Source organism: Dipodomys spectabilis, unplaced genomic scaffold (genome assembly GCF_019054845.1).
Source record: "Dipodomys spectabilis isolate Male_0828 unplaced genomic scaffold, ASM1905484v1 ptg000178l, whole genome shotgun sequence".
NCBI lineage: Eukaryota > Metazoa > Chordata > Mammalia > Rodentia > Heteromyidae > Dipodomys > Dipodomys spectabilis.
In genome coordinates, this window is record NW_024870855.1 from 10,397,608 (window position 1) to 10,419,625 (window position 22,018).

General features: G+C 43.0%; 1 protein-coding gene across 2 annotated transcripts in view; it reads left to right on the forward strand.

Moving 5' to 3' along the window:
- Aoah (acyloxyacyl hydrolase) overlaps positions 1–22,018 on the forward strand; it is a 159,837-nt gene that overhangs the window by 108,072 nt on the left and 29,747 nt on the right. The window lies entirely within an intron of this gene.

A 22,018-nucleotide genomic window follows, 5' to 3' on the forward strand; every position in this document is an offset into this window, starting at 1 on the left:
CACAGATGACAAAGGCCACAAATATCTCATCCTGGGTTGCCTGGGCAACACACCAGCTTGAACAAACCATCTTTCCTTCTCCATGCCACTACCTGTGGTATTATTCAGTATTCTTAAAATCTATTGATCTTTCAATAGCAAAACCTCTCTCTTTCTCTATCTCTCTCTTTCTTTCTCTGTCTCTTTTCCTCTCTTTCAGACTTGTCAAGTACTGAGGTCTGATCTCAGGGCTTTGTGCTTGCTCAATAGGCACTGTGCCATTGGAGTCATGATTCCATCCCTTGTTGTTTTCATTATTTTGGAGATAGGGTCTCACTTTTTGTCTGGACTGGCTTGAACCACAGTCCTTTTACTTGTACATTCTGCTTTAACTGGGATGACAGGTGTGTGCCACTGCAGCCAGCTTTTTATTAGTGAAGATGGCTCTTAGGAACTCTTTGGCTGGAATAGCTAGGTTTGAGTAGTTAGGATTACAGGAGCAAGACACCAGCCTCTGGCTTCAGTGTCAAATGTTTCTGAAAGGAATGAAATAAGGACAACTTCAAAAGACATAAACTGAGGGTATTTAGAGCCACCATCCCCAGAGGTCGAGGGTCACAGAAGAGCATCGAGCTGGGAATCCAGCTCCCCTTACCCACTGCAGGCAGGAAGTGTAGATAGGGTAGCTGGATCAACATGCAGTGTTGGGAAAAGGAGGGCCCACCTCTGGAGGAGGAAAGGGTGGTTTAGAGACAGGAATGAAATGCAATAGAAGCTATCGATGGCAGGTCTGTTACAGACAGAGCAGAGCTGTGGTGAATGGGAGAGAACTTAGCAGTACTATGCACCCCAGGGGAAGTGCTATGGCCTGGTCCAGGGAGGGTCTCCTGGTCTGGGGAGAGACCAAGAAAGCAGAGGGCAAGGGAGAGGTTTAGGAAGTGCTGAATTCCTGAATATTCTGGAGCTGGCTAGTAGTCCTGACTGGCTGAGCTGGAATCTCTGGGCTGTGCTGGGGATGAAAGCTTAGAGTGGGAGAGAAGCAGATGAGGGATGTCCCCCTCTGTCTAGAAAAGGTGCTTGCCCTTCAAAGACAGACCATCAGAGGAACCAGGAAGTCAGCATCCAGCCAGGTAGGCTGTGGCAAGTATGGATGTCTAAATCATCTCCCTACTTCCACCACTTGGCCTGTGGGCCCCAAGCACTGGGGATCAAGAGCCTTGTAGCCTGTATGGACTCAGTATATAGGAGGGTTTATTCCATTCTCCTGTCCCAGCCTGGTCTCATATCTCCTCTTCACACCCCCGACAGCAGCTGCAATGTCACCACACCCTCTGTGGTTGGATTTTCTCAGGCCTCTGGTTGGATTATTTGCTTCAAGTCTGGCTTCCTGGTGAGACAGGGAACAGAAGCTACTTGGAGCTGATAATTGTATTTCTGCTCCCAAGCCCAATGCCTGCTACACTCAACAAGGATCCTTCCATCCAACACATTATTGTTTCCATCTAAACAGCTCTCTGGCATGACATTTAACCTGTAAAGAGAACTAAAGCATAAACAGTGATTTGTAATAGTGATCCAGCCTGAGTTGCTCCATGGAGGGCAAAATCCAAGACCGGCAACACGCCATTTCATTTAAGATAAAGGGTAGGAGCAGCTGTGAGCCAGCTATCAGGATGGCTCTCACCAGAACAACAGAAGAGGAGGGTAGTGATGATGTGTAGAGGCTGGGACCCCGTGTCTTGATGGTGGGAATTTAGAGTGTTCTATCAACTGTGGAAAATGGTGTGCGTTCCTTCCAAGTATGAAAAATGGAAGGACTATATGATCTGCTTCTTGAATATCTATCAAAAATAGTTGAGAAGGCCGGGCCCCGGTGGCTCACGCCTGTAATCCTAGCTACTCAGGAGGCTGAGATCTGAGGATCGCGGTTCAAAGCCAGCCTGGGCAGGAGAGACTGTGAGACTCCTCTCTCCAATAAACCACCAGAAAACCGGAAGTGGCGCTGTAGCTCAAGTGGTAGAGCGCTCGCCTTGAGCTGAAGAGCTGAGGGACAGCGCCCAGGCCCAGAGTTCAAGCCCCACGACCGACCAAAAAAAAAAAAATAGTTGAGAAAGAACTTCCCAAGGAGATATTTACCACTCGGTGTTCATTCACAGCATGATTCATAATACTCAAGAGGTAAGATCAATATAAATATCTATCAACACACAAACAGATGGAGGAGATGTGATTTATAAACACAATGTGATTTATAAAACACTATCCAGCCTTTTAAATTTCAGGAGTGAGGGTATGGTTCAGAGGGTAGATGGTTGGTTTAGAAAACAGAGATCCTGAGTTCAATCTCCAGTACTAAGGGGGAGGAGAAGAAAGAGGAGGGAAAGGAGAAAGAGAGGGAAGAGGAGGATGAGGAGGAGAGGGAGGAGGAGAAGGAGAGGGAGAAAGAGAAGGAAGAAGAGGAGAAGAAGGAGAGGGAGAAGGAGAAGAAGAGGAAGAGAAGAGGAGTAGGTGAAGGAAGAAGAAGAGAAGAAGAAAGAAGGAAAGAAGAAAAGGAAGAGAATTTGAAACAGAGTGGATAAACCTTGAGGCTGCTAGGCCTAGTCCAAGAGGCTAGAGGCAGAAGGGCAAACACTGCCTGATTCATGACTGTAGTTGATAACACACAGTATTGCACTGCGCACTTAAAAGCCGTTATTAAGGGGGTAATGCTCATGTGAACTGCTCTTGCCATAGTCAGATTTAAAACAAAGATAGATAAAAGACAAAGTGAAATTAAAGGTAGAAAATAAAGGAGAACATGGTATGTACTTTTTAAGTAAATAAAAACCCGTACGACATATACTTCCAAAGAAAGCAAATCTGAAACAGTCCCATGCATGCCCATGGGATACCCGGAGGCTCTTTGCTGTCTCCAAATGAGACTTCACCAGCCCAGAACACAGGATCTTCCTCACTAGGGCCTTCTTTGTTTTGCTTCTTCAAGTTTAGTGAAAGCTTGCAAAATCTTTGCACAGTGTGTGTTGTTAAAGATTATGACAGTCAAGCTTACTTACAGGCATATTTTCTCTGGGACCAATTTTGCACCCAGTCTGTGAGAGGTATCTTGTTCCTGTGTGCCTCCATTCGTGGGGAGGCGGTGGGGAGGTGGGCAGGAAGCAGGATTCACTTAAGTATTCGACATGGAGAATGGAGCACTGTAACACTGCTAAGCACATGTTTGCAGCCTCTAGAGCCCTCCCGTGCCTACCCCGCAAGCCCTCTTTGCAGACCAGATTTTGCCTAGAACCTGTAAAGTGCAACACCCACACCCTAACCCCACCCCAGCCCACCCCATCATATGCACCAATCTACCATGTGCCTTCCTTGGGTTTGATTAAACCATCTGGGGATGGGAGGATTCGAAATCAACACACACACACACACACACACACACACACACACACAGCCTAGGGGAAAAGGGCAGAAATCTAAACCACAGGGTCTGGTAATCCAGTTGTCAACCTAAGCAGGTACTCAGACTAAGTGGGGGAGAGAGGAGAACTCAGGCAGGGAGAGTGAAGGGAAGGTTTCTAAAGGGCGGGGGGGGGGGGGGGGGAATGGAGGAAGGAGGCCCTGAGGTAAAATACTGCATTGCATAGTGAGAGGAAAAGAAGGAAGCAGAGGGAATCGCTTCTGGGAGCAGAAATGGTGAGGCTGTGACAGTTCCATTGTCATGATGTACCACTGTGCTGAGCAGGTGTTCAAGGAGAGTATGAGGCCATCTCTACATGTGTCTCTTTGGATTATTTTGAGCTTAAAGACCATTGAGAACCAGCAGAAAAAGGAGAAGTTCTTTTTTTTTTTTTTGTCGGTCATGGGGCTTGAACTCTGGGCGCTATCCCTGTGCTCTTCAGCTCAAGGCGAGTGTTCTACCGCTTGACCCACAGCACCACTTCTGGTTTTCTAGTGGTTTACTGGAGATAAGAGTCTCATGGACTTTCCTCCCGGGTTGCTTTGAACTGCAAGCCTTAGATCTCAGCCTCCTGAGTAGCTAGGATTACAGGTGTGAGTCACCGGCGCCCCGCTAGGAAAAGTTCTTAAAATGGGGTGTGGAAATTGGTTTTTGTTATGTCAGCTTTTGTATTTCTGCCTTGATAAAGGAAATTTACCTCTGTGAAATGTAGCTACCAAGCATTACTAAACAATCCCTGTTCATAACTAGGTGTAGTAGTGCATACTTGTAATCCAAGAACATAGGAAACCAAGACAAGAGGATTTTGAATTTGAGGTCACAACACAAACTGTACCATGAGACATGATCTCAAAAGCAATCCTGTTTGTCATTCTTTTTTCCTGCTTACCTTCCCACAACTTGCCTCCCTCACTCAAAACTAAATCTCTCAAGCCTAAGATGGGATAGATAAATCTAGGTTCTAACTAACCCTTTGGATTGAACACTGGGTGTTCCAGCGGCAGCATATACACAGGTAGTGCTAATTGCCTGAGTTTACTTTCTCTTGTGGAAATCTTTGGGCAGTTGAACATACAAGCCTTGGCTGAGCTTCCTGACCAGAATAGCTGAGGAATAGCCCTCTCTGCTGCTAGATCTAAAGAAAGCTCAAAGTTAGACTTGTCTTTCCCTTGCAAGCAAAAGAACCATCAAAGGAGATTGCCATGGGTTGAGAAGTGCCACTCTTTAGACCCAGCTCCACCCTAGAAAGAAAAGCTTCCTCTCTATTGGCACCCACAAACATATTTTACCAAGGAATGGTTACCAGGAGCCCTTAGTAAGAGCCCAACTCCCCGCAGCCATGCTAGAGAGATATTTGAGCTGGCTATGGCTATTAGCATATTTATGTATTTTAGAGAATCCTAAATACCTTCTCTGACACAGATACCACATCATATTTCACATATTCCGCCTCCACTTAATTCACAAAGCAACTCTACTGTGCAGATGAGGAAGCTGAGGCTTACTACAGTCAAGTCACTCACTCATCATCCATTGGCTCATTGATGGTAGACCGTTAATTGTGCCTGCATCATTCAGAAGGACGTGCTCCTGACCAGGCTACGCTGCCCAGTTGCAGGTTCTAGAAAGTCACCTTCACTGTTGCCTTGGACAAACGACATCTGACTAGAGTCAGCTGAATAGACTAGCTCTAAAGGAACTCAGAAAAAGGCTGATGATCTGAGCTTAGCTATGACTCACAGAACTTATTGTTAGACCTCCCTGTCCTCTTTATAGGTTTTCTACCAGTAGCTAACTACCTCTTCAGCCACTGTATTCTATTTTTTATGTTTTTTTATTGTAAAAATAGTGTACAGAAGGGTTACACTTATATGAGTAAGATAAGGAGTACATTTCCTATAAAGCATGGTTATCTCCTCCTTTGTTTTTCCCCTACCATCCCTTCCCTCCCCACTTCCTCAACTCCTCCCTCCCTCCTATCCCCACAAAGTTGTAAAGTTCATTTTCAGCATAGTGTCTTGTATATATCACTGTTACAATGGGTCAACCTTTATCCTTGTTTCAGCATTTTGTCATTTCCTTTCCCCTCCTCAAATTAGAAAAATGTATATACAGGGCACCAACGTCAAATACAGTGAAAACAGGGATTAGACCATGAGGGAAGAACATACAAGAGAAATAAAAAAATCACATAGTACATTATAAGTACGTTAAAAACAACAGCAAGAAAGAAAAAAAACACTTGTGTCCCTATCTTGGGTTCATTTCACTTAACATCATCTTATATGGTCCTGTGTACATACCTTTTGACCTTTTCTGTTTATCCTAGACTTATACTAGTTATTGCAAATAAGGGAAACCATGGGACCTATATTTCTTTTTTTGGGGGGGGGTGTCCGTTCATGGGGCCTGAACTCTGGGCCTGGGCGCTGTCCCTCAGCTCTTCAGCTCAAGGCTAGCGCGCTACCACTTGAGCCATAGCACCACTTCCGGCTTTTTTTTTCTGCTTATGTAATGCTAAGGAATCAAACCCAGGGCCTCATGCATGCAAGGCAAGCGCTCTACCACTGAGCCACCTTCCCAGCCTGCTTACTTCACTTAATATAATTTTTTCCAAGTCTTTCCATTTCCTAACAAATGAGGCAATGTCATTCTTTCTGATGGAGACATAGAATTCCATTGTATAAATATACCACATTTTCTTGATCCATTCATCTACTGAGGGGCATCTGGGTTGGTTCCATATCTTAGCTATGGTAAATAATGCCACAATAAACGTAGTTGTCTGCTAGCTTTAGTATGGACTTGTTTGTGAACATTTGGGTAAATGCCCAAAAGTGGGATTGCTGGGGCCTGAACTCTGGGCCTGGGCGCTGTCCCTCAGCTCTTCAGCTCAAGGCTAGCACTCTACCACTTGAGCCATAGCACCATTTCTGGCTTTTTCCTTTTTGCTTATGTGGTGCTGAGGAATTGAACCCAGGGCCTTATGCATGCAAGGCAAGTGTTCTACCACTGAGCCACCTTCCCAGCCCCATGAGTACATTTCTTATCAAGCATTGCTGTCTCCTTCCTTTGTTTCCCCTTACTATCCCTTCCCATCTCCCCCCTGCTCCATCCCCCCCACCCCTGTCCTCTTTGAGGATTTTTTGGGGGATTTAATTTTTTGAGTTCTAAGTATATTTTAGATATGAGTTCTAAGTATATTTTAGATATGTCTGTTGTATGGCTACTAAAGATCTTTTTCCAATCTGTAGGCTTTCTATTGATATTGCTAGCTATATCCTTTGTCATGCAGAAATTCTGCAGTTTCATGCAATCCCATTTGTCCAGCATTTCTTTGATTTGTTGTGTTTCTGGGTCTTTATTAAGAAAATTTTGGCCTGTGTCAAGGAGCCCTAGAGTTTCTCCTATTCCTTCCTGTAATGTTTTCAGGATGTCTGTTTGACTTCGAGGTCTTTGATCCCTTTGGAGTTGATTCTGATGCAGGGTGATATATAAGGATCTAGCTTTACTTTTCTACAGGTGTTTAACCAATTTTGCCAGCACCATTTACTGAAGATGCTCTCTTTCTTCCATTCTATTTTTATTTATTCTTAGTTATTTTTTAATACATTTTTATTGTAAAAATAGTGTACAGAGGGGTTACAGTTGCATGAGTAAGGTAATGAGTACATTTCCTATCGAGCATTGTTACCTCCTCCTTTGTTTTTCCCCTACCATCCCTTCCTTCCCCACCTCCCCAATTCCATTCTTTTTTTTTTGTCAGTTGTGGGGCTTGAACTCTGGCTTGGATGCTTAGGGTGCTGTCCCTGCGCTCTTCAGCTCAAGGCGAGCACTCTGCCTCTTGAGCCACAGCGCCACTGGTTTTCTAGTGGTTTATTGGAGATAAGAGTCCACAGACTTTCCTGCCAGGGCTGACTTTGAACCATGATCCTCAGATCTCAGCCTCCTGAGTAGCTAGGATTACAGGCATGAGCCACCAGTGCCCAGCTCCATTCTGTTTTGTTTTTGTTTTTGTTTTTTTAGCTCCCTTATCAAAGATTAGGTGGCTATAGGTCTGTGGGTTCATTTCTGGGTCTTCAGTTCTATTCCATTGGTCCTCGGGTCTGTTCTTGTGCCAGTACCAAGCTGTTTTGATTACTATCAGCCATTATATTCTTACCCACCATAAAATTGCATATCCCAAGGTTAGTCATGGGGAAACATGAGACCAATGAAAATGAAAGGCTACTGTAAAAACCAGTACTGGCCAGGAGTACTCAAAAGTATGGAGGTTGTGGATAACAAAGACTAAGAAGTCAGTCTAGTGATGAGACTGATGATAACTAAATTCAGTAAGTATGAGCTTGAATTTCACCTTGGCCCAGAAAGCAGACATTAGCATTGAAAATAGGGAAATTAGGCCTATAGTCAGACAATAATATGCCAGTGTTGTTTTGTAGCTTTAATTGGGGTACCATGATTGTAACCAAACTTTTAGGCCTGAGGCCCAACTCAGGAATTCTGTATCCAATCTAGTTTCTCCTTACCCCAAGCCACCAAATAAATGAGGAATGGTAAGTGGCAGAGATGTGGGAAGAGGCACATCTTCATGTGAAGTAACATCTTCATGTTACTGATGTGAGCTTTAGGCGGAAATAGAGGAAGAATCATTCTGCTTCATGTTCCATAAGGGTCCCTGGAGACATTGTTATGGCTGTCATCACTCTAGGCGAGCAATCTGGCTTTCTTGGTAAGTCCTCCCACTCCAGACTTCAGCCTCCTCATCATAGAGGTTATTATCCTCCTGGGGTAGAGTCTGGAGTATATCTATCTTGTCAGGCTCTGCTGTTCCTTTCCTTGAGATAGGTCCTTTATATAACTGTGCTAGCCATCAGTCCTGTCCATCTTAGAACCCTAGGTGATTGTGGAAGAGACAGACTCAGAGTGAAGGGGCCAGGCATAAAATGGAGGCAAGGAGGTCAGGCTTTTATCCTGTCTTCCATTGACTGGGGGCCCAAGGAAGGGAGTGAGCGCTTTTCAGAAAAAGCTATTTCTCCATACCTGTTAAATAATAGTTAAAGACATCCACATTTAAGGAATCCAGATGTACTATTTTTGCAACTTGGGTGGGGGGGTGCAATTATTCCAAAGTGAAGAATTTTAAGCAACTTTAGAAGCCATAAGAAGAGCCATAAGAGGGAAACCCAAAGTCCCTCTGTCAGACCAAACAAGGCCCCCAGGACCTGGGTGGCAAGCCGCATTTCCAGCTTGAGTGTTTGAAGAAGAGAGGAGAGAAATTATTTGTAAAAGAACAAAGAGGACACTTTCTGTTTGGAGTGAGCCTCATCATCATGTGGTAACAACCCTAGCAACTTTTGAAATGTGAGATCTAAAAAGGAAACACAGATAAGACTCGATGCACCCAGATGTCAAAGCAGCAATTTCTCATAAGGTCCAAATGTGTCTTCAAATTATAGCATCTAATGTACATGACACATCTCATATATAAGGGCACTCTTTAATATTTATTTGTTTCTTCACTTATTATTCCCATTTATTATACTTGCATGAGTTTGGGAGTCTAAGGATCGTTAACAATGGAGATATACATTTTGCTCAAAGGAAGACTATTCTTTTCTGTCTTAAACAATTTGCATTGTTTATTGCACTGTTCATTTGATGTGATTTTTAAATTTTTTTTATTGTCATTGTAAAGGTGAGGTACAGATGGGTGACAGTTACATAAATTAGATAAAGACTACATTTCTTTTTGGACAATGTCACCTTTTCCCTTGTTCTCACAGTTTTTCCCTCTTGTCCCCACCCACAAGTTGTATAATTCATTTCCCACAGAGTGTTTAGTAAGTATCACTGTTGCATTTGTTCACCCTTTGTCCCTCTGTTTCTATGTTCCCCCCTCCCATAAACAGATAAATAAACAAGATAGGAAGAAAAGAGAACAAAAACAGCAACAAAGAAAAGAACCTCTTGTCTCCATTTCCTGGAGTTCATTTGGATAAATATTATTTTATATAATCAGATGCACATAGGCATTGTACCTATTGTGTTCCTCCCCAAAGAGTATGCTCCTTTGATCTGTGTGTGATTGTCTAGAATCCTGTATACTTTTTCATGTCCCAGGGTTGTTTTTTTTTTTTTTGCCATTCAATGTGTTTACGTGTAGATGTATTTAAGGTTTATTTTTGCCATCTATCCAGGCAAAGAGCAGGGCCTTGACAGTGAGTATAATGTGAAGCACTTTTGATGCTTCTATTTTTTCCAGAGCTACATCTTGTGCTGCTCGAATTAGCAGACCTGCAGAGGGAAAATTCAGGGGGGAAATAATAGCTAGCTTCTTTAAAAATACTATTGTCAATGGCCATGGGCTCAGACATCCTAGGGACCCTCCTCATCTCCTCTTTCCTTCAGAGCTTCAGATAAAAGCCATAGGGTGGGCAGGGGCAGGGGCAGGGCAAACAATCCAGCTACTTGTAGATAGCTTAAATGCCCAGCCACTGCAGGCATCCTGAATGCACCTTCTACTTCTGGTCTTTGCTCTCTTCCTCTCAGGGACTGCAATAGGGGCTAGAAATAAAAAGATGAGCAAGTCAGTGCCCCCATGCTTTTCCCTAAGATCATAACCCAAGGAGAAAATAAGACAAATAAGAAAATCATTCTTTCTCTGTTAAAATGGCAGCTAAGAAAAAGTAGCATGAGGCCTCTGGGGGTGAATGGTACTTCACTCTGCTTGGAGAAGTAGAGGAAGACTTCACAGAGAATTTCAAGGGGGCAAAACTTCTGGGGAGAGATGGACAGAGAATTTCAACACAGCCAAGGGGTATTTGTGGGGATGTGTCACTGGGAGGGTAGATCAGAGCCACAGTGGGAACACTGTTACATTCTTTTCTAAATATCTGTCTTCGAGAAGCATGTATCTAGTTTGTCACTGAAATTCAGAATCACACGTGAATTTTAAAGCATTTTCTGTAGTAGATAAATCATCAGAGGCCATCACCACAAATAATTATTAAATGGCCTCTATTCTGAGCCATTAATATATTAATGTATTAGTCTGACTATTCCTGTTTTATTCCAAGCAATACATTCTTATAGAAAAGAAGAAATTTAAATTTCACATAGTAGATTTTTTTCAACTGGATCATGCAAACTGTTCTCCTGAAAACACCTCTTAAGATATAAAACGCAAGAAATGTTATTGCAGCATTATTCACCATTGCTAAGATATAGAACCAGCCAGATGCCCCTCAATAGATGAATGGATGAAGAAAATGTGAGACACACACACACACACACACACACACACACACACACACACACACACACACACACACACACACTGGAGTTCAGAAAGAATGACATTGCGCCATTTGTTAGGAAATGGAAAGACTTGGAAAAAATTATGTTAAGTGAAGTAAGCCAGGCCCAAAGAAACATAGGTCCCATGGTTTCCCTTATGTGCAATAACTAGTATTAGTCTAAGACAAGCAGAAAATGTCAAAAGCTATGTACATATGACCATATAAGATGATGCTAAGCAAAACGAACCCCAAGATAGGGACATAAGAGGTTTTATCTTTCTTGACGTTGTTTTTAATGTACTTATAATGTACTATGTGATTTTTTTTGTTTCTCTTGTATGCTCTTCCCTCATGGTCTAACCCCTATTTTCATGTATTTGATGTCGGTGCCCTGCATCTTGTATATACATTTTTCTAATTTGGGGAGTGGAGAGGAAATAACAAAAAGCTGAAATAAGGATTCAGGTTGACCCATTGTAACAATGAGATGTACAAGACACTATGTTGAAACTAAACTTTACAACTTTGGGGGGGGGGGAACAGATGAGTTGGGGAGGGGGGTTGGGAAGGTGGGGAAGGAAGGGAGGGTAAGGGAAAAACAAAGGAGGGGTTAACAATGCTCAATAATAAATGTACTCCTTACCTTACTCATGTAACAGTAACCCCTCTCTACAGTATCTTCACAATAAAAAATATATATTAAGAAAGCAAGAAACAGTAGCATTTAAAGGCTAATCCATGTTAAATAACATTGTTAGATTCCGTTTAGGTCATTGTACGGCACCATATCTTCCGTGAATTTTGTTTTCATCCTCTTTAGAAGACATTTGAGTTTCTGGTTCCAGGTAGAACAGAATAAACACAGCCCAAGCTGGCTCTCTCACTGACTTCTGTGTAAAGTCTGAACAAAACATACAGGAGCTATTGAAGCACCCTGGAAAGTAAATAGCAAGCTGGTTAAACAATAAAAGCAGACTTAGGATTACCAGCAAACCATCCATAAGATTGCATATCATGGGCTGGGATGTAGCTCAGTGGCAAAGCGCTTGCCTAGCAAGTGCAATGTCCTGGGTTCGATCCCCAGTACCAAAAAAGAAAAGACAAAAAAAAAAATACAGTTCAAAAAGATTGCATATCATGATTCCATCCTATCACCTGCTGGGGAGCAGAGGCAGACCGAAACCCACAGGTGGTTGGTGAACAGACAAAGATCCCTTCAGAAGAAGCCACACAGACATCTCACTCCGAGAACCTGTCAGTGACACAGCCACACCAGGGGCATCTGAGGTGCTGTGGTAGAGACATCCTCTCAGGAAAGTGGGGTGGCCCCTCGCTGCCTTCGCTCCCATTCTCTTCTCTCATCTCAGCCCACCATGAGTGAATCTGTCAAAAGAGCACTGCAGAACGAAATAACTACAGCCCCAACTTTCTGACCATAGGACCAAAGAGGGAACCAGGAAATACAAAAGAGATGTGAGTCTCTTGGGAAGCATCTGCATAAATTGTTTAGAATCTCCTAGACTCTCTGATTGTAAATAGCTCATCAAGGAACCTCTCTGAGAACTGGACTTAGAGACGGACCACTGTTCACACCCTGTGGGGATCTGAGCTCCGATGCAGTACTGAAGTTCAGGAGGATACAGACCATAGCTGAAATCAAGGAGGTGTGTGATGTTTTAGGAATAATATTTAGAATGGAAAAGGGAACTTAGATGAGGTCCTGGGGTATGGCAGAAAGACACAGGAAAGAGAATTGAGAGAACTGTTATTGATCAGAGAGCCAAGAAGAGAACCAGAGAACCTGGTGCCATTACAGGTCAACATAAAAGAACAGCTCATAAGCAGGAAGAAGACCTTGAGAGCCTCTTCTCTCCTCTCCTTTTACACCCATGCCAAGTCGCTCATGTAGATCTCCCCCGCGCTTTGTGCTTTAGGAAAAATTCCCTACTCATAAGGACTTTTCTGTCACATAAACATGAAAGAAGTGAGAAGTAAAACTTTGCAACAAAGCACTATATAGGATATATGTGAAAAGAAAGGAAAGCACCTAGTCTTTAATGACATAAACTTAGAAACTTCTCCCTGGAGAAAAAAAAAATTAAAGGTAGAAGAAGGGCCAGAGTGATGTGTAAGAGAAGGAGAAAGAAAAGGAAGTATGTCTCAATTTTACTGATTTCTCTTTTATAGTTTTATATTTTGCATCTGCACACCCACACTCACACATGCACACGTACACACACACCAGTTTGTCAAAAAAATAAAGGAAGAAAGAAAAAGGGTATGAAGCAGGGAGCCACAAAATTAATCACCCGGTGCTATTGCTTCTCAACTCTGAACCAAACTCAAGCTGCAAACTGCTCATTTTAAATCTTAATTTTTTTGGCGGGGGGTCCGGTCGTGGGGCCTGAACTCTGGGCCTGGGCGCTGTCCCTCAGCTCTTCAGCTCAAGGCTAGCACTCTACCACTTGAGCCACAGCGCCACTTCCGGCTTTTTTCTTTTTGCTTATGTGGTGCTGAGGAATCGAACCCAGGGCCTCGAGCATGCAAGGCAAGCGCTCTACCACTGAGCCACCTTCCCAGCCCCAATCTTAATTTTTTTTAACCATGAGTGCCCTCTGTTACAATCTACAAACAAAAATTTGTGAGGGGAGATTAAAGTTATTTGAAATAGTTTGATCTTAAACTGACTAAAGCATAGTAGATGCAGGAGTAAGAGTTCGCCATTGCAATCCCTTTGAGTAATGAACAGACAGTTTAACAAAATGAGTAACAGGAAGCTGAAACATGTTTCAGCCAGAATGGTGCAGGATAAAAGGAAGGAAAGATAAATGGAAATCAGATCGTGGGAAAACACGGTCATCATACTTGATTATACATGTGAAAATGGAAGAGATGATGGAGGATGGGGAGAAAGATGGAGGGAGAGACTCTGAGCAAGATGCACTGGACACAGAAATGGACCCTTTAAAAGGAAACACCCTTGTACAACTATTTGAAAAAGTGAAAATAGAAAAAATTTGACCCATGTGACCCTGTAGATGGAAGGTCATGGTTACGTGAACTCTCTGCATGACTCACAGCCCTGTTGTGTTTAGCATGAGAAACATGTTTTTTAATTATTGGATTAGTCGCCAAGGTCTAAAAAAAGAGATTTCACTGAAGTCCCACACCTCCAACATCCATTGCACAATCAGACCTGGTCGCCCTGGCCCTCCCACGTCCACTCATCAGCGATGAGTAAGGGCTGCCCTCTTTGGACTAGATTAATCATGCACCGCTATTGTCAGATCTGCAAGCATCTGAGTTTATGGGCTCTGGCCCCCACACATTATTGCTTCAAGCCATTCCATGGTTTGTTTGAGGCTGTCTGTGGTCAATACATAACACTCAGTGTCATTTTCAGATCCTCAAGAACTAAAGTCTTGCCAGGCACTGGTGGTTCATGCCTGTAATCCTAGCTACTCAGAAGGATAAGATCTGAGGATTGTGGGTCAAAGCCAGCTTGGGCACAAAAGTCCATAAGACTCTTATCTCCAATAAACCACTCAGAAAACCAGAAGTGGTGCTGTGACTCAAGTGGTAGAGTGCTAGCCTTGAGCTGAAGAGCTGAGGGATAGCACCTGGGCCCAGAGTTCAAGTCCCATGACAGACAAAAAAAAAAAAAGAACTAAAGTCTTCTATTTGGCATCATTGTTGTCTGTTGGAAATAGACATAACATGACTAACTCGCTCAATGAAGCTAGACATCAGTGGCTTACACCTATAATCCTAGCTACTCAGGAAGCTGAGATCTGAGGACTGTGGTTCAAAGCCAGCCCAGGCAGGAAAGTTTGTGAGATTCTTATCTCCAATAACTTAGCAAAAAAATCCAGAATTGGAGCTATGGCTCAAGTAGTAGAGCACTAGCCTAGAAAGAAGCTCGGGGACAATGCCTAGACACTGAGTTCAAGCACCAGAACTGCTCCCCACACACACAAAAAAATGCTCACTGAAATGAGCTTTCGTCTTTTCCCTTCTGGATCTTGTCTGTAAAATGGCCTACCTGGCCATATGTACAAAGGGTCTAGCCAGGGCTAATGCTCCATGATGCACCTTGATGCTAAGGAGTCATAAGAGACAGAGTATTGAGGATAATGATGCTGAAACCCAATGACCCCTCTCTTGCCTGACGATCTTATATTTTTGTACAATTTGCAAGCCAGATACCAGTGATTCAGACCTGTCATCCTAGCTACTTGGAGGTAAAGATTAACAAGCTCACAGTTCAAGGCCAGCCTGAGTAAAAGAAATAGCAAGACCTCATCTTAGTCAAAAGCTTTGTGTGGTAGTGCTTGCCATTGATCAGAGCTTTGCAAGAATCATTCATAAATAGTGAATTGTAATCCAGGCCATCCCAGGTAAAAATGATAACCTATCTCAAAAATAACAAGAGTAAAAAGGGATGAAAATATAGCTTAAGCAATAGAGTGTCTGTCTAGCAAGCACTGTGTCCCTGAGTTCAAACTTCAGTTCTGCCAAAAACAAAATTGCTTTTGTCTAATATTAGGACTTGTTTTCTTTTTTTTTCTTTTTTCTTTTTTTTCTGGTCCTAGGGCTTGAACTCAGGGCCTGGGCATTGACCCTGAGCTTCTTTTGCTCAAGGCTAGTGCTGGAGCCACAGCACCCAATTCTGGCCTTTTCTGAGTAGTTTATAGGAGCTAAGAGTCTCACAGACTTTCCTGCCTAGGCTGGCTTCGAAACACAATCCTCAGATCTCAAGCTCCTGAGTAGCTAGGATTATAGACATCAGCCACCATCCCCTGGCTTATTTGACTATTTTAAGAGAGAAGCTTGGTCTCTTTATTTGGTGTATTTGGGGTAGGAGGCAGACAGGAAGGATTGGGGTGTGCACAGGTTCTCACTACTTGAACTTTATGCACAGCCCTTTTTGCTCTTGCTATTTTTCAAATAGCATCTTACGCTTTTTCTCAGGCCAGCCTGGATTGTGATTCCTTATTTATGCTTCCCACATAGCTGGAGTGACAGACACATTACACCATTACCAGCTTTTGTGGTGGTGGTGGTTGTTGTTGAGATGATGGGCTCATGAACACTTTGCCTGGGCTGGCTTTGAACTACCGTCCTCCTGATGCTTCCTGAGTAGCTGGAATTATAACATGAGCTATCATGCCTGGCTCCAAAGTACAGCTTTGTAAGTTCTTCAGATATTTGCTTTGCTCCACCACACTCCAGAGGCTAGGAAGGAAAGTCTTTCCTGCCTATACCTTCTAGTCCCAATTGCTCCCTCTTCTCTCAAATGGCAGCAATGGCATCAGGATCAGCACTGCAGTGACTCCTACAGAGAACAAATGCAAAGGGGGAAGAAGGAAGAGAAGGTGTCACTGAGTCAGGTCAAAAGAAAACAGGAACACAGAAAAGGGACAATAAAGAATAAGAGAAGGTAGTTCAGGATGATGTGAAGTTGACACTCTCACCAAACTGACATTTCCAAAAAGAAATAGAGACAGTGGATTCCAGCATGCAAGAGCTGTAGACCAGGGAAGTCTGTGCCCATAGTTCCAACACCTACCAAAAATCATAGACATGATTCAGCTGGGCACCAGCAGCTGCTCACACATGTAATCCTAGCTACTCAGGACTCTTGAGATCTGAGGATCACAATTTGAAGCCAGACCAGGCAGGAAAGCCTGTGAGAACTTTTTTTTTTTTTCTGGGTCCAGTTGTGGGGCCTGAACTCTGGGCCTGGGCGCTGTCCCTCAGCTCTTCAGCTCAAGGCTAGCGCTCTACCATTTGAGCCACAGTGCCACTTCCGGCTTTTTTCTTTTTGCGTATGTGGTGCTGAGGAATCGAACCCAGGGCCTCAGGCATGCAAGGCAAGCGCTCTACCAGTGAGCCACCTTCCCAGCCCAGAGAACATTTTTTTTTTTCATTTGCATTTGCAGCATTTACTTGAAGGATACACTAAATGTTAGGCAAACAAAACTGTATTCGTTCGGTGCCAAACTGTCCATTTGTGTGGTTGGCATTATTACTGATTTGTTTTAATTGTGAAAATACTGTACAGAGAGGTTACAATTACATGGGCAAGATAATGAGTATATTTCTTATCAAGCATTGTAGCCTCCTCCTTTGTTTCCCCTTCCCATCCCATCCTCCCCTCCCCCTGCCCCCATTACTGATTTTTTTCTGTGAGTGTGCCAGTGTTGGACTTTGAACTCAGGGCCTTGAGCTCTACCAGTTCTACCATCTGAGCCATGCATCCAACCTGGCATTTTGCTGGTTATTTTGGAGATGGAGGCATGGGGGACTTTTCCTGCCTGTGCTGACTTCAAATGATAATCCTCCAGATTTTAACATTCTGATTGGCTAGGATTATAGGTGTGAACCACTGGCATCTGGCTATTACTGAAATTGTTAACAGATGAAAGTTGGCTTGAGGGCTGGGAAGGTGGCTCAGTGGTAGAGTGCTTGCCTTGCAAGCCGGAGGACCTGGGTTCGATTCCTCAGCACCACATAAGCAAAAAGAAAAAGGCCGGAAGTGGCACTGTGGCTTGAGTGGTAGAGTGCTAGCCTTGAGCTGAAGAGCTGAGGGACAGCGCCCAGGCCCAGAGTTCAGGCCCCACGACCGGACCCAAAAAAAAAAAAAAAAAAAAGAAAGTTGGCTTGAGGTTGCATGACTTGCAGATGGGTGTGCCAACGCTGCTGCTTCTGCTGTCTGACGTTAGAGCAGGAGCCTTCATTCTGAAGCCCATGTGTGACCCCGCAGAGCTCCATACGACCTCATTGCCACCTGCAAGGCTCCCAGAGCTGTGTTCCTCTTCATGGGAGTTGGTGTCAGCCCACTCTAGTGCGACCTGTAGTCTCAGTGAGCCAGGGCATGCCTGCCATGGCTAGAGAGAAACTACAGCCCCTGACGCCCCTTTGGGTCCTGGAGGTTGTTGTACACCTTTTGGTTTTTCTTTATATATTTTTTTTATTGTAAAGATACTTTGGAGAGGGGTTACAGTTACATGAGTAAGGTACTGAGTACATTTCCTGTCAAGCATTGTTACCTCCTCCTTAGTTTTTCTCCTACCATCCCTTCCCTCCCCGCCTCCCCAACTCCTCCCTCCCCCCCAGCCCCACCGAAGAGGTAAAGTTCAGTTTTCAACATAGTGTCTTGCACATCTCATTGTTACGATGGGACAACCTGTATCCTTATTTTAGCTTTTTGTTATTTCCCTTACCCTCCCCAAATTAGAAATATATATATAAAAGATGCAGGGCACCAGAATCAAATGCAGTGAAAATGGGGGTTATACCATGGGGGAAGAACATACAAAAGAAACAAAAAAAAATCACACAGTACATTGTAAGTACATTAAAAACAACAGCAAGAAAGATAAAACCTCTTGTGTCCTGATCTTGGGGTTCATTTCGCTTAGCATCATCTTATATGTTCATCTATATACAGCTTTTGACCTTTTCTGCTTGTCCTAAACATACACTAGTTATTGCAGATAAGGGAAACCATGGGACCTGTGTTTCTTTAAGCCTGGCTTACTTCACTTAATATAATTTTTTCCAAGACTTTCCATTTCCTAACAAATGGGACAGTGTCATTCTTTCTGATGGAGACATAAAATTCATATATATATATATATATATATATATATATACACACACACACACACACACACACACACACACATATATATATATGAATGTGATATATGTCCATTCACCTACTGAAGGGCATCCGGGTTGGTTCCATATCTTAGCTATGGTAAATAATGCTGCAATAAACATAGTTGTGTTGCTAGCTTTAGTATGGTCTTGTTTGTGATCATTTGGGTAAATGCCCAGAAGTGGGATTGCTGGATCACAGGGGAGCTCTATGTGGAGTCTTTTGAGGAACCTCCATACTGCTTTTCAAAATGGTTGAACAAGTTTACACTCCCACTAACAATGCAGTAGGGTTCCCTTTTGGCCACATCCCCTCCAGGATCTGTTGTTATTAGAGTTCTTGATTATAACCATTCTTACGGGGGTGAGGTGGAATCTCAATGTTGTTTTGATTTGCATTTCTTTTATGGCTAGAGAAATTGAGCATTTCTTCATGTGTCTGTTGACCATCCTTCTTTCCTCTTCAAAGAAGTTTCTCTTTAAGTCTTTATCCTACTCATTTATCAGGCAGTTGTTTCTTTGAGGATTTGTTGCTGGAGGATTTAGTTTTTTGAGTTCTAAGTATATTTTAGATATGAGACCCTTGTCTGTTGTATAGCTAGTGAAGATCTTCTCCCAATCCTTGGGCTTTCTATTGATCTCGCTTGCTATGTCCTTTACCATGCAGGAACTCTACAGTTTCATGCAGTCCTATTTGTCCAACCTTTCTTTGCTTTGTTGTGTTTCTGGGTCTTTATTAAGAAAATTTTGACCTGTGCCAAGGAGCCCTAGAGTTTCTCTTATTCCATCCTGTAATGTTTTAGGGTGTCTGTTTTGACTTTGAGGTCTTTGATCCATTTGGAGTTGATTCTGGTGCAAGGTGATATATAAGGATCTATGTTTAGTTTTCTATAGGTGTTTAACCAATTTTGCCAGCACTACATCTGTGAGACTCTTATATCCACTAAACTACCAAAGAAAACTAGAACTGGAGCTATGGTTCAAGTGGTAGAGCACTAGCTTTGAGCAAAAAAGCTCAGAGAAAACAGCCAGCCCCTAACTTCAAACCCCAGAACTGGCACAAAACAAAATAAAACAAAACCCCCAGATGACAGACATCCCAATACAAAAGAATAGGTAATTCTTAGCTCATTGGGTGGCTGTTTATAGTTACTCTGTGCCTTTGCACAATTAATTTTGAACTCAGTTTCCTGAGTGCTAGGATTATAGTCATGTACCACAACAGCCAGTGGTCTTTACTCTTTTAAGTCCACCACAACCAGCTGCCATTGGTCTGCTGTCCTGAACAAAGGAGCAGAAGTAGCATTGGCTATGGCATTCTACCACAGGATTCCAGTTCTGCCTTCCTCAAGCTCGGTAGGCAATGTATACTTCAAAACCCGAGTTATATTTGCATAATGACAAACCTGATCCCCCTCATGGCTAGAGTTTCACTGTTTTTTTTCTTCTCATTAAGAGAAAAAGTCACAAAGTGAGAATTAAACACCTCCTCATTGATCATGGTTCTGAAAATGAGGAGTTTGGAGTTGGGTGGAAGGAGAAGGGCCAGTGGTGTGTGAGTCACCACAGGGCCCATCAGCCAGGGTAAGGTGGTGGCCTCATCTCCCCTTCTTGAAGACAGCAGAGAGAGAATGAATATACAGAAATTTGGGGCAGAGATTGAAGATGAAGAAATTTGGGATTCGGGATTGTAAAGTCTTCCCAAGCAGAGATAATAAATATCCAGTTGCATTGAGCTTTGCCTCTTTTTCAAGCTTTTGCACTAATTTCAAAATTGTTCCCAGTAACCACTGGGAACAATGGTTCCCAGAGCTGTGCTTATGTCATCTGTTACTTTGCTGTGCTGTAGTAGACATTCAGCCAGCACTCATAAATGAATGACTTGGTGAGAGAATGCATGCATGGCACAGGTGACAAGGCTAACCTCGAATGATGAGGCTTCGTGCATATTTGGGGGATGATGGTCCTGAGGCTTGAAGTCAGGGCCCAAACACTGTTTCTGAGATTTCTTGCTCAAGGCTGAGGCTCTATCACTTGAGCCACAGCTCCACTTCCTGGGGGGTTTTTTTGGTGGTTAATTAGAGATAAGAGTCTCATGGACTCCCTGCCTAGGCTGGCTTCAAACTGTGATCCTTAGATCTCAGCCTCCTGAAATTACAGGCATGAGCTAGGATTACATGTGTGAGCCACCAACACCCAGACTGAATATGTTTTTAATAATATCTTGACTCACTACCAAAAAAAGTGGGGGGAGGGGATGACTAAAGAAGATAATGTAGCAACCTCCCCCTCCAATAAAAACATCAAATGTGGAATTATCGTATACACCATTACTATATTCACACCCAGAATAACTGAAAGCAGAAACTTGAACTGGTATTTGTACACTGATCTTCATAGCAGCATTATTTCAATAATGAAATGATGGAAATCACCCAAATCCCTATTGATGGGTGAATGAATGAACAAAATGTACATCAAAAAGAAAGAAATTCTGATAGGTCCTGAAACATGGATAAACCTTGCTTGTGAAATAAGGCAAATATTGCATGAACTGCCTATGTGAAATTCTAGAGTAGCTAAATTCAGAGAGTTGGAAAGTTAAATGGCATATGTAAGCACCTATCCACCAGTAAAGAAAGACTACAGATTTTCAGTTGCAGGTGATGGAAAAGTTGAGGAGATCGATAAGTGGAGATGTTTATACAACAATGCAAACATATTTCACAGGTTAACATTTCTGCTTTAGCTGGGAGATCATCAATGCTGTCTATACAGCCTGCAACTAATTCTACAATACAAAGAAGACATTACTGCATGATTAACACAGTGTCACATGCCCTTCCTGGCTGGACAAGATGCTGTTCCTCATGTGGAGCTGTGGCTCAAGTGATAGAGTGCTAGCCTTGAGCAAGAAATCTCAGAAACAGTGGTTGGGCCCTGACTTCAAGCCTCAGGACCATCATCCCCCCAAATATGCACATGTGGATCTCTCAAACTTCCAAGGATGGACATTATAGGAAGATTTTCCTATGAGAAAGGATAACAGGACACTGTTTCTACAACTTCCATCCACTGAGGAGAATTATCTATATGAGGAATACTCATTTCTGGCAGATAGGCCTTTTTGGGACTAAAGGCAGTTAGCCTATTTGGTTTTATAGTTCCTAGGTAAGGCAGTGTTTCATACGGAGCCAGAACTCAGCATTGCAGACAGAAGAACCAGTTAGAATTGCAACTCCCCATGTTTGCATATCTTTGCTTTGGTTCAGTAGTTTGCATGAGTCTCGATTTCCTCACCTACATAAAAAGGAATACCTCAGTGCTTAGCTCTCATAGTGGCACTGGTGCTTAAGTAAGTTGATACATGTTTAAAAACTTCTGACATAATATAGATATTCATTCAATATTGTTTTCATGTAAGAGATTCACAGCAGGTGGTAGTAGAGACAAAGGGAGGATGGCAACACATATCATCACTAGAGTTGAAAAGCATCAGCTTTACAACCAAAGCCTGGCACTCACCAGACAGCCTTACAGAAGCCTGGGAGTAGAACTAGCAGCAGAAGCCTAAATGGATCTCTCCAAAGAAGTCATGCTTCACAACGAATGCTTTTTCCCA